General features: G+C 41.6%; 1 long non-coding RNA gene across 1 annotated transcript; it reads left to right on the top strand.

Annotated features, from left to right (window-relative positions):
* Positions 1–335: 335 nt before the first annotated feature.
* On the top strand, positions 336–6,662 carry LOC116653503 (uncharacterized). Its single transcript, XR_014947122.1, has 3 exons — positions 336–466; positions 563–662; positions 4,479–6,662. It is a non-coding gene; the product is annotated as an uncharacterized LOC116653503 (long non-coding RNA).
* The last annotated feature ends 2,359 nt before the right edge of the window (positions 6,663–9,021 follow it).

Raw genomic sequence — 9,021 nt, 5'->3', positions numbered from 1 at the left:
TTCCTCAACTGAATAAGCCAATGACAGAGAAAGTATTCTTTCCAAAACTGACTAGTTGGCAAATGTGATCTAATAATTTGGTTCTATTTCACAAAACTGACCCTCATTTTAAAAATCATTCTCACGTGGGTGACAGCCAAATTCTTACTTTGTCTGCTTTATGGAACGATTCCACTGATCCTAAACTGCACAGGATCTGAGACAGGCACCTTATGAGTTCATATATCGCATTTATAAGCATCTATAGAAACAGCAAATTCTGAAATACAGACAATGCAGAAAGATGTTCATTGGACTGCAGAGACTGAGGCCTGCAGTCTTGAACTGCAAGTGGAAAGCAAGGTATGTTCTGGCTTTTACTCATGTTCTGCTTCTCCCAGTTTAGCTGAAGCATAATATATTTGCTTCCATCCTGCACAGTGAAAGAAGAAATATGAGCAAAGCCAGAGAATATACATGGAAATATGTAAGTATCCTGCTTTAAGGTCAGTAATGCTGGAATTGGCTTTACTAATTGGTATGAGGAAGACTGAATGTATTAATCCAAACATTCATATCATAGAATCACAGAATCACAGAATTGTAGGGGTTGGAAGGAACCGCTAGAGATCATCGAGTCCAACCCCCCTGCCGAAGCAGTTTCCCTACACCACTTCGCACAGGTAGGTGTCCAGGTGGGTTTTGAATATCTTCAAAGAAGGAGACTCCACCACCTCCCTGGGCAGCCTGTTCCAGTGCTCTGTCACCCTCACCGTAAAGAAGTTCTTGCACAAATTCGTGTGGAACTTCCTATGCTGAAGTTTCAGCCCATTACCCCTAGTCCTGTCCCCACACAGTACTGAAAAGAGACCAGCCTTGCCACTATGGCCCCCGCACATCAGGTATTTATAAACCTGGATCAAGTCCCCTCTCAGCTTTCATTTCTCAAGACCCAGTTCACTTAGTCTCTCCTCATAGGGGAGATGCTCCAGGCCCTTCACCATCTTTGTGGCCCTCTGCTGGACTCTTTCCAAGAGATCCCTGTCTTTTTTGTACTGGGGAGCCCAGAACTGGACACAATATTCCAGTGAGGCCTCACCAACGCAGAGTAGAGGGGGAGGATCACCTCCCTTGACCTGCTGAACACGCTCTTTTTAATGCACCCCAGTATGCCATTGGCTTTTTGGCTACAAGGGCACACTGCTGGCTCATGGCCAACTTGTCGTCCACCAGGACGCCCAGGTCCCTCTCAGCAGAGCTCCTCTCCAGCAGGTCTTCCCCCAGCCTGGTCCTCAGCTTTCCTTTGTTGCCTGGTGTAACCCACAAATTATCTGCTTTATTATGTGTTTTGCTGCCAGTTCTAGCGTAGGGTTCTTTGGCAGTCATAAAGTACTTGCATCACCCTAACCCAGAAATGCCTTATCCATATTGCTACTGCTGCTGTCCGAGGAAGATGTCTGTTTCCATGCAACATCTGGTTAGAAATACCCATGAGTTGTCATATGTGAGTTACTGGCAAGGATATTCTTCAGTAACTTTCCAAGTGAAGTAGTACATTCTCTGGCCAAAACAGATACATTCTCAAGGAGTGGTGCGATAGAGGCAGTTAGAGTGCTGATTTAATTAAATGATTTTATTATTGTTACTGTTACCCAATAGGCTCTGTTCACTCTGAGAAGGCCTTTGAAACCCTTGATTTTCATTCACAAGTGTATTCTTTGAAACGTACTCTCAGAGGAAATTCTGTCTAGCAAGTTTATCTTTAAATCAGCTCTTGAGCAATTGGAGAGACTACTCTGATTTAACAAGGTCTTTACTCTCCTATCTTTCATTAAGCATGTCTAAGGTGCAGCATACTCTATGAAGAATTACTTTGAATGCCTGGATGCAGGCCTGTCAGAACCATGTTGGGCAGCTATCTCTGCATAAATCAAAGCTCCCTGGTCTAGATGCCGAAGGTCATGTCTGAGTAAAATGTCTCCTGTCCCAGAGATCTCCTGTTTTGTTTTATTATTATTCAGAGTGTAGGATATCCAGCCAAGTCATAGGAAGGAAAACTGATGCAAAATACGAATCTTTTGTCTACCTGTCCAGCCCTCTGTTCCAACAGCATGCAGGCAGAATTCTGCTATGTAAAGGAATTGTTTCTTTTTTTTTTCCTCTCTGAATAATGTGGTTTTTTGAGTCTAGAGTTCAAAGCTTCATTGTTAAACAAAGGACTATTAAAAAGTCTTTAATTTCCTGAAGCTTTTAGTGAATGATGGAGGGTACTATAATAGTTCCAGTTTCTTGGAACTGCTTTTTCATTACACAGAAATCCCAGTCAAGCATGTATTGTTTGTAAACTATGTTATTGTTAATGGCAACTTCATAATGGAACAAGTTTTGCAATAGCAACGTAGGGTTCAGATGTACCTGAAAGGAAATAAGGGAGAAATGAATGTCTTGAGAAAAAACAGGTTTGCTTGTGCACTTTGTCTGCATTCATCTGAGTTCTTTGTCAATGTGCCCTGCTCCAAGCGTAGTACAGCAAGGGCATAGATCTGGGGATGAAACAGATGGACAGAATATGTCAAATGCCTACATAAATGTATGAGAGCAGTACTGAGGTTTAGACTGTGGTGCTTGTTTATAAGTGACTTGAGCTTTCTCCTTCAAAGTGCTGATCTGTACTACTTAAGGCTACTGCAAGCATTGCTACAGCAAGTTCTGTACAGTCATTCTTTAATTACATAGTTACTGCCATGTTTTGGAGCAAACCACCACTATAAACAATGTTTCAGAAAAAGGTTCTTGCTAGGAAGATAAACAGATCTCTGTTTGCATAAGCTAAAAAGTGGAAGCACGCTGTGCATGACTGCACTAAGAATGAATGTTCAGACTTTGCCAGCCTTAAGTGCTATAGATGGTGGAAACTCTGTGTCCCTGATGCTGCTGCCCTACTGCTTGGCACATGCACCAACACAAAGCAGGGGAGTTTGTCAGCACAGTCTGGCCTCCCCTTTTGCCTCAACAGCAAAAGGCACCATTCAGCACTGGTCCCATCACCTTTGTGCAGGTATTGTTCAGTTGTGTTGCAGTTCTGTGAGGTATCTTGGTGCTGTTGCTTGCACTGGGCACTGGTGGTTGATCTGTTTGCCTTTCTGGAATGCTGAATGCTCCTCCCTGGGAACAGTAAAGCTTTTATGTAATAATGAGAACCATGTTTTGATGTTCTGTGAATCCTAATGTGAAATGGATTGTCTCTTTTTTTAAGACTGGGTGGATGGTAGGTATTTGAAAAGTCAACCTTAACAGTCCAAAGACCAAATCGATGGAAAGCTGTTCTGAATTGTTACAGTTAGAGCCTATTTAGTTTCACAGTGAATTTTCAAATTTATACCTCAGATCTAATGTGTGTGGGCAAAATTCTGCCAGCTGGCAAAGCAAGGCTCAGGCTGTGCACTCTGCCTTGGTCCTAACTTGAAAGCAGAGCTCTAATAAGCTGTGTTCCTCTCTACTGTGTTTGGGAACTTCTGTACAGGACTTCAAGTGATAGACAGTCACAGACACTGCAGGTGAAAACTTCTTGCTTCTTGGTTTCAAAAGCAAATCAAGAGTTTATAAATGTTGGTCTGGTGGCTCAGGAAATCTGTCCATCTATGACATGTGAACAGTTAGGAGAACTTTTTAGGTGTTGCAGCGTTATGCTTGTGAAGCTCGAGAACTGGTCTTTAACCAGGAGTGTTGCTCTGGTTTCTGCCTCTTCACGCTCAAGTGTCACACATCCAGCTGTTGGTGGGGCAGGGAAGTGCTAGGAGACTGGGACAGATCCCCAGCTGCACCATGGGTGCTGGGTGCAACTGCACTTATGAAATAGAGACAAAAAAACACTCAATTGCTTCATGGTTTGAGTTAACCAGATTTGATGGGGTGATTCTTGTGCTGGCTCAGTAAGTGCTATCAGTGATAAAGATGAGAGGTGTCCCCTCTTATGGCACACTATTTTAAAAGAAAATTCTAATGAGGATTAAATAGATGGGCATGTGATTACTGAGCTTCTGCCCACCTGAGTATTCTGAACGATGCTGCCTTTAGGAGTGTGAAGTAGTCAGAAGTAATGCACATTAAGTGAATGTCTTAACTGCTCTCATCCGTGGTCCCTGTACTTACCTAGAGGTATCATGTTCTTGTGTCTCACACTTTGTCTGCTGACGTCTGGTCATGTGCTGCTTTGGCAAAGGACTATTTTCTTTTCCTGTCTGGAGGTTGAGGAAAGCTGAGTTGGTCTGATAATAATGGGGAGAAAACAAACAAAAAGAGTGATGGAGTTTCACTCTGTAATTCACTAAAATGATGAACACTAAAACAACAGCACTGCTGACTGCAGGGGAGCTCTGGTATCTAGAGTTTCCCTTGAGTGCTGAGGGAGGAGGGGGTTGTCTTTGATGCAGGTATGTCCATGTGTGCTGAGGGACCTGATAGGTGTTTGCTGAAGTGCTCTCTGTCATTTTTGACAGGTCTTGGAGAACAGAAGAGGTGCCTGAAGACTGGAGGATAGCCAGTGTCACTACAGAAAGGGCAAGAAGGAGGATCTGGGAAACTACAGGACAGTTGGTCTCACCTCTGTTCCTGGGAAAGTGACAGAGCAGCTTGTTCTGAATGCTATCTCCAAGCAATTGGAAGAGAAGGTTATCAGGAATAGTCAACATGGATTCATCAAGGGGAAATCAGGCTCAACCAACCTCATAGCCTTCTATGATGGCATCTCTGGCTGTGTAGATGAGAGGAGAACAGTGGGTATTGTCTATGTTGACTTCAGCAAAGTTTTTGATATTGTCTCTCACATCATTCTGATAACAAAGCTGAGAAAGTGTGGGATAGATGAGTGGGCAGTGAGGTGGCTTGAGAACTGGCTAACTAGCTGAGCTCAGAGGATGGTGATCGATGGTGCAGAGTCCAGTTGAAGATCTGTGACTAGCAGTGCTCCCCCATTGGTCTGTGATGGATCTGGTCTTGTTCAATATCTTCATCAATTACCCTGATGAGGAGTTAGTGTCTACTCTCACAAGTATGTCAATTAAACAAAGCTGGGAGGTATGGCTGACACACCTGATGGCTGTGATACTATTCAGTAAGACCTGGACAGGTTGGAGAGCTGGGCGGTAAGAAACCAGATGGAGTTTAACAGAAGCAAGTGTAGAGTCTTGAACCTGGGAAGAAATAGTCGTGAGTGTCAGTGCAGGTTGGTGCATGACCTGCTGGAGAGGAGCTCTGCATAGAAGGACCTGGGGGTCCTGGTGCATGAAAGGCTGGCCATGAGCCAGCAGTGTGCCCTTGTAGCCGAGAATGCTAACGGGATCCTGGGGTGCACTAAGAGGAGCATGGCCAGCCAGTCAAGAGTTGATCCTCCCCCTCTACTCTGCCCTGGTGAGGCCTCCCTTGGAGTACTGCATCCATATCTGGGCTCCCTAGTACAAAAAAGACAGGGATCTCCTGGAAACAGTCCAGTGGAGGATGATAAAAGTGCCTGCACCACCTCCCCTATGAGTGGGTCTGTTCAGCCTTGAGAAGACTGAGAGGGGATGTGATTAATGTTTATAAGTATTATAAGTGTGGGAGACAAAGGGACATGGCCAGGTTCTTTTTAGTAGTCTGTGGGAACAGGACAAAGGGAAATGGCTGTTAACTGGAACATAGGAAGTTATGTGCCAATAAGCAAAAGATGGAGAGGGATGTCTGCTTACTGCTGTTGAAGTGCTAGTGCTGAAGTTTAGAAGATTCCTCTGCATTGCAGTCCTTAACAACCAATTTGTGTCATTATAAATTAGTAAATGGGTTGAGAACTGGTATGTTGTGGATACCCATCAGTGATGCACACCACCACTTGCTGAAGTTATGCAGAGATTGCCACTACTCATATGTGTGAGACTGAGATGTGTTGGACCATGTAGCATTCATCTTGACAACTGTGGTTTTGAATGTTAAGCAGAGGACCACGTAGTAATACAAACAACCTCTATACAGTGATGGTCTTCTCTTTCTGTGTTTTGATAGGATTGTATGCTGGTTGGTACCTACTGGAATTTTTGGTATTTCTTCTATATTTCCTTCACACATGCAGTGGTATTTGTGAACCTACATGACTGTCAAACGAGTGGGATTTTTGTTTGGAAACCTGGACCAAATTTTCATTATAGATAATTTGCTCATTCTATGTATTGTGCAGCTTTTTTTTTTTTTTGCTTTTTTTTTTTTTTGTTGTTTTTTGTTTTTTGTTTTTCCCCCCAAATTAGCCTTGAAATAGAAGTAGTTTATCTCAATATGCTCTCAGGTCAGTGCACAAGTAACATTAAAGACACAGATCTGTATCTTGAGTACATGCAGTGTGCTGAATATATCCTTACAGCACCTTTAATCCTAAGAATCATTCAGATCTTCTCCGAGAGGAGTGCCCTTAAAGCAGCAATGTTGAGAGTACATTGGTTTTGTAGAGGCTTACAATGTAGTGGACTGCCAAATAATTCTTGGGAAGTGTTACTTTTTGAAATGTTGCTCGATGCCCTGCTGTGCTCTTGAAATATAACTGATGAGTTACTGCTGTGGTGATGCATATAGGCATTTCATTCAACCAGTGTGATTACATTATGAAGTCCTTTAGACTTACCTGATAAACAATAAAAAATCAATGAAATTTCTTATTACATTGTCTGCAGCTGCTGAAAACTATATTATAAGTTGCATGAATGGTAAGAGTTATATGTGACAGAATTAACATATGTAGAAATTCTGTGAAGTTTTCTTGTATGGTTAAAATAGTGTTCTTGCTGGAGAGGGAAAAAAACAAACAAACAAACAAACAAAAAAACAGGCAGAATATTACATATTTATCTTAGTTATTGTGCTTTGGTCAGTATGACTGCAATTGGATTCCCTTAGGATGAAATTAAACTAGAAGATCGACTCTTGGGATGAATCAGTTAACTTTGGAATAAAATAATAATAATAGATGTTGCATTTTTAGTTTCTAACTGTTATGCATAGCAGAAATGGAAAACAAAACTAAACAGCAACAACAAGAAGACACCTGTACAATGAAAAATAGATATTGTCCAAATGATACTGCTGGAGCTCTGAAACTAACAGTGCAGTAATCATTAGGATGTTCTCTTAAGAATATCTGACATACAACTGTCTGCCAAGTCTTGGGAACAATCAGGTAAAAGTGACTTTCTGCCTCGGTCTGTGATCATCTTATCGGGGTGATGGCTAAGCAATTCAGTTTGTCATTTATTGTCTGTTCTTCATTTAGCTGTAAGAACAAAGAAAATGTAATGCTGATGTGGCTTTAGACTCCAGATATTAGAAAAACATCAGCAAATTGTTCTCACCAACCATGCGGTCTTTGTTGCCAGAAGCTATGAGTTGTGTCCAGACAGGCTCTTTAGACTGTATTGATTCCAATGTAAAAGCTCACTGCCAAAAATATGAAGCCTGATTATATTGCCTTCATTGCTAGTTGTGTTGAAAGGATTTGGGGGGTACTGCTGCACAGCAAGCTGGATGTGAGCCAGCAATGTGCCCTTACAGCCCAGAAAGCTAACTGTGTCCTGGGCTGCATCGAAAGAAGCGTGACCCATAGGGCAAGGGAGGTGGTCCTGCCCCTCTGCTCTGCACTGGTGAGATGACACTTGGAGTTCTGCATCCAGATGTGGAATCCTCAGTACAGAAAAGCCAAGAAACTGTTGAAGCACATCCAGAGAAAGGCCACAGAAACAGTTTGAGGGATAGAAGACCTTCTCTACTCTGTAGAGTACATAGAGCGCTCTGAAGAAACTGCAAAAATTGCCTTTCTAAATTTTATTCTTATGGATGTAAATGAGAAAGTTTGTGTGCCAATGCCTTCCTTTCTTTGAATATGAGCTCATTTCCCTCTGCTTTTAATCTGTTTGAGTGAATTTTTTCTTTAAGAATTTCAGAAGGTATTCCATGAATCTGTAACTGAGTGTGAAGTTAATACAGACCCCTCCTAATGAGAAGCATAACGGTGCTTCACTCAGGAGGGTGGGAACTAAATTATTGACCAGAGGAAAATGTGGCTGAGCCACAGAAAAGTGAACTGAGGAAACAAATATGAAATGTTATAAAGGGTGAAAAAGGAAAAGCCGAGAGGCCCAAGACAGAAAAAAGCTGCCAAATGAAATGCCCAGCAGACTACAACACAGTATAAATTAGTAATTATATAATTTCCTAGTGTCACACATTCTGGCTGGGCTTTGGTTATTTTGAATGTTAGGTTTAAGGAAAATCAACTTAATTTGTACAAAGACGTACAAGAGGTGCAAGAGATGTGCAAAAGGGTTTTGAATTTGTGCGGTTGGCAAAAGCCGTGGCCCACAAAGGCATTGGAGCCCTTTCGAAATGTTACGATAGGTGTTCCACAGTGAGAATTTCTGTTTGTATTGTACAGTGAAACACAAAATTAATATAATGGAAAGAGATGTTAGGCACACTCAGAAAGGCACACTCATTTCTTATAATGGTTTCATGAGGCACAGCTTGAAAGCCTATTATTTTTACATTGAAAATGTGTTTATATTATATATCATATATATTGTTTTCAACGTATTACAAAGTTAATTTTCTCTATCAGATGGTTGCAAATGATGACTGGCATCTTTTGCTATGTACAGAATCAAAGTAATATTAATAAAAGTAATAATAAGGGCTAAACTGTCCCAGCAGCATTCCCATGTGCAGGTAATTAACTGTGTATCCTCACGACACAATAGAAGGGCTTTAGTAACTGGAAGCAAGGTGTTTCACCACAGTGTGTGAACAAATTTTGTGTCCCTGATATTGGCCAAAAATAGGATCAAACTGGTGATTCTCAGTGGTCCCTTTTATGTGGTTTTGAGCAAAACTGTAAGATGAGTTGCTGGCCTTTGCTAGCATACCAGATAATTAATGTAGTGAAAGTCTGTTTTCTTGTTTCTTCCTGTGTATATATATTACAAAGTGACTATACATAGCATTGTATGGAAATTTTAAAATGTAGTTCTG

The sequence above is a fragment of the Coturnix japonica genome, chromosome 5, assembly GCF_054131305.1.
Source record: "Coturnix japonica strain WE chromosome 5, WE-NBRP24, whole genome shotgun sequence".
Lineage (NCBI taxonomy): Eukaryota > Metazoa > Chordata > Aves > Galliformes > Phasianidae > Coturnix > Coturnix japonica.
The sequence above is the reverse complement of the archived record's forward strand: the minus strand, read 5'-3'. Positions and strand labels throughout refer to the sequence as shown.